This window comes from Dromiciops gliroides, chromosome 3 (assembly GCF_019393635.1).
Source record: "Dromiciops gliroides isolate mDroGli1 chromosome 3, mDroGli1.pri, whole genome shotgun sequence".
NCBI lineage: Eukaryota > Metazoa > Chordata > Mammalia > Microbiotheria > Microbiotheriidae > Dromiciops > Dromiciops gliroides.
In genome coordinates this window covers 140,504,693-140,509,183 of record NC_057863.1, presented here as the reverse complement: position 1 = coordinate 140,509,183, position 4,491 = coordinate 140,504,693, and the positions used below count along the sequence as shown (strand labels likewise).

Genomic DNA, 4,491 nt, shown 5'->3' with positions numbered 1-4,491 from the left:
TTTTGATTTCAGGTCTTCCCAAAAGGAGACAGAAGTTGATAGACATGCAACTAACATTAGCAGGGCAAATAAAAGTACATTCAGGCTCTCAGCTCCTCTTCCAAGCTCAGTGCCAGGATCCGCTGTTTCAGTCACATCCCTGAAACAAGATGGTGAAGATCAAGGTCAATGGATTTGGCTGTATTGGACCCCTGGTGACCAGAGCTGCATTCAACTCTGGCGAAGTACACATGGTGGCCATCCATGACATTTCATAATAGTTTTTAATATGGTTTCTATCATACAATTCTTCACATAATAGCTCTTTTTATACATGGAACATATCCCGTGAATAATAGCCTTGTTTTGATATATCTATACTAATTCTCTTCAATATGATTCCACCCATGGCAAGTTCAAGTGCACTGTAGAGGCTGACAATGGAAATCTGGTGATCACTGGAAAAGTCATTACCATCTTCCAGGAGCATGACCCCACCAATATTAAATGGGGAGATGCTATTGCCAAGTATGTTGTAGAGTCTACTAGTGTATTTACCACCATGGAAAAGGCTGGAGCTTATTATTATTGCCCCTTCTGCTAATGTCCCAATGTTCATAATGGGAATTAACCACGAGAAATAGGATAATTCCCTTAAGATTTTCAGTAATGCCTCCTGTACTATCAACTGTTTGGCCACATTGTCCTAGATGATTTGTGACAACTTTGGCATCATGAAGGGACTCATGACTATAGTTCATGCCATTATTGCTACCCAAAAGACAGTAAATAGCCTCTTTGGCAAATGCGGCATGATGGGTGTGGTGCCATCCAGTATATCATCCCTGCTTCCACTGGTGCTGCTAAGGCTGTAGGCAACGTCATACCTGAACAGAACGGGAAGCTCACAGGCATGGTTTTATGTGTTCTGATTCCCAATGTGTCTATTGTTGATCTGACCTTGAAGAAACCTGACAAATATGATGATATCAAGAAAGTGGCAAAGCAAGTATCAGAGGGACCCTTTAAGGCCATCTTGGGCTACACAGTAGACCATGTTGTATCCTGTGACTTTAACAGCAATACCCACACTTCTGCCTTTGATGCTGGCACTGGCATAGCCCTCATTGACCATTTTGTGAAGCTGGGTATGGTTATAGCAACCATGTAGTAGACATTATGGTCTACATGGCCTCCAAGGAGAAAAATGGAAAACTGTAAATCTTCATCCCCAGCCAAAAAAGGAGTTCTATCACTGGGGAGCCCATATGCCTAAGCTATGTTCCTTTAATGGGGATCCCATGCCACATTCACATTGTTATCCCAAAGCAACCCTATAAGGGGGGTGGGGAGTCTAGAGTACTATACTGTGTACCATCAATAAATTCACCATATTCATTGAAAACAAAATACACTCAGCATTTTTATATCTCAGGTTCACTTACTAAGTTTCTCGAATTTTGTAACAATCTTTGGTGAACCTCTATATCTCTTACATGACAGCACATGTTTATAGAAATGGTGAAGAAAGAGAAATGTAAATGGAGAGAAAGGGAAAATAAGGAAAGAGAAGAAAAGGGAAAGGAGGGAAGCTAGGGCCAAGAAGCAGATTTTGTAATGTATGTTATAAAATGGAAGTAGACCTTCTACTGAGAAAGTGTAAAGTTTTTATCATAGTTAAATATCATCTAATAGGTTAAGAATTTGAGCTAGAATAAAAAGGAAGCCATTTATTAGGGAAAATAAAATTTTTGCTTAAACATTGTTAAGAAGACTTTGATATTCAATCAAGCTATGAAGAGAATTAGCGTAAATATATTAAGACAAGAGCCATTATTCACTAGATGTGTTCCATGTATATAAAGAGCTATTGTATGAAGAATTGTAAGCTAAAATTGTATTAAAAACTGTTATGAATCAATAATAGGAAGAAGAATACAAATTGAACAAATTAGGAATTTGGCAAAGATGAGAAAAGATGAAAATTGTCAGTTCAGGAGGAGTTAAGGGAAGACATACACACTGATTCACATTGATTAAATTGTGAATTTTTCAACCATTCTTTTTCTTTAATTTAATTTTTTAGTAGATATTTGCTAAATGTTTATTGAATTGAGTTAAACACATCTTGTATAGGGACCTTTATCTCTACTTATAGCCAAGACCTCTAGTTCAGACCTTGCAATAGCTTTCTTTTTTTAAATGCTTCAATCTGTATTCAGATACCATCAGTTCTTTCTCTGAAGAGGGATTGCACTTTTTATAGGACCTTCACAGTTGCCTTGGATCATTGCATTGCTGAAAATAACTAAGTCATTCACAGAAGATCATCTTACAATACTGCTGTTATTTTGTATATAGCACATTTCATTTTGCATCAGTTCATGTAGGTCTTTCCAGGCTTTTCTGATAGCATCTTGCTCATCACTTTTTTAATAGTAAACTACATTCATATAGTACTTTAAAGAGGGATTTCCTTACAATAAACCAATGAGTTTGATTGTTGCAACAACAGTAATAGATAATATTTATATAGTACCTCTAACTTGATAATGAATTTTCTTTATAAGAGCCCAGCAAAGTACATACATCATCATCATCATTCAGTTCTCATCATAATCAATCCATCAATCAATTATTATCATCATCTTACATTACTCTTGCCTCTGCTTCAAAATTTTTTTAGTTACCATTGTTAACTGTTTCCCTCTATCCTATTCCCTTCCCCATATTTACTCTCTTTTCTATTGTCTTTTAGCCTATCCATCTTCAAAAGTTATTTGCTTCTGACTGAGCCCTCCCCCAATCTGCCCTCCCTTCCTTCACCCCTCCCTCCTTATCCCCTTCCCCTCCTACTTTCCTGCATGATTAGATAGATTACTCCACCTTTTCGAGTGTGTATGTTATTCCATCCTTGCACCAATTCTGATGACATTAAGATCTTTGAGCCAATTCTGGTGAGTGTAAGGCTCATTCATTGCCCTGTTCCTCCCTCATCTCTCCCCCCATTCCATAAGCCCTTTCCTGCTTCTTTTATGTTAGGTTTCTCCCCATTCTACCTTTTCCCTTCCCCTTTCCTCAAGGCATTCCTCTCACCCCTCAATTCTACCCTAAAGATGTCATCATGAGGTAGCTAGTTGACACAGTGGACAAAGAACCCACCCTGGATTCAGGTGGACCTGAGCCCAAATCTGACCTCAGACACAAGATCTTCACTCACTGCACAACCCCAGGCATGTCACCCAACACCAACCACCCCACACACAAAAAAGATAAACAAAAAATAAATGCTTTAAAGATATCATCCCTTCCTAATCAGTTCCTATCTGTGCCTTCTGTCTAAATTTATTTCTATCATCTTCCCTAATACTGAGAAAGTTATCATGACTTAGAAGTATCATCTTCCCATGTAGGAATGTAAGCAGTTTAACCTTTTAACATCCCTCATGATTTCTCTTCCCTGTTTAACTTTATATACTTCTCTAGGGTCTTGTATTTGAAAGGCAAGGTTTCTATTCAGTTTAGGCCATTTCATAACAAATTCCTAAAAGTCCTCTATTTCATTGAAGTTTCATTTTTCCCCGCTGGAAGATTATATTCAGTTTTGCTGAATAGGTGATTCAGTTCCTTTGTCCTCCAGAACATAATATTTCATGCCCTATGATCCTTTAATGTGGAAGCTGCTATCCTGACTGTGGCTCCATAGTACTTGAATTGCTTCATTTTGGCTGCTTGAAATATTTTCTCCTTTACATGGGAGCTCTGCAATTTGGCTATAATATTTCTGAGAGTTTTCATTTTGGGATTTCTTTTGGGATGTTACCAGTGGATTCTTTCAATTTCTATTTTACCTTCTATTTCTAGAATATCAGGGCAATTTTCTGTGATTTCCTGGAAGGTGATGTCTAAATTATTTCCTTGGTCATGGTTCTCAGGTAGTTCAATAATTTTCAGATTATCTCTCCTGGATCTATTTTCCAGGTCAGCTGTTTTTCCAAGGATATATTTCACATTACCCTCTATTTATTTATTCATTTGGATTTGTTTGTGTCTTGATTTCTCATAAAGTTATTAGCTTCTCTTTGCTTAATCCTAATTTTTAACCAATGATTTTCTTCAGACATCTTTAGCTTTTGTACTTCATTTTCTATTTGATCAATTTGGCTTTTCAAGCTGTTGACCTTTTTTTTTTCATGACCCTCCTGCATCATTCTCATTTCTCTTTCTGTTTTTTTCCTCTACCTCTCTTACTTATTCTTCAAAATCCTTTTTGATCTCCTCTATGGCCTGAGACCAATTCATATTTTTCTTGGAAGCTTTGGATATAGGGGCCCAGATATTGTCATCCTCTTCTGAGGGTGCACCCCAATCTTCCTTGTCACTAAAGAAACTTTCAATGAGAAAACTTTTTATTGCAATTTCCATAAGATATATAATAAAAGACTCATATCATTAGCCAATTAATCCATCAATCTATAAAGATTTATTAAGCATCTCCTATCATACAGACAC

The 4,491-nt window shown here is 37.0% G+C and overlaps 1 pseudogene; it reads left to right on the top strand.

Moving 5' to 3' along the window:
- Nucleotides 1–373: 373 nt before the first annotated feature.
- LOC122747242 lies at nt 374–1,319 on the top strand (annotated as a pseudogene).
- The last annotated feature ends 3,172 nt before the right edge of the window (nt 1,320–4,491 follow it).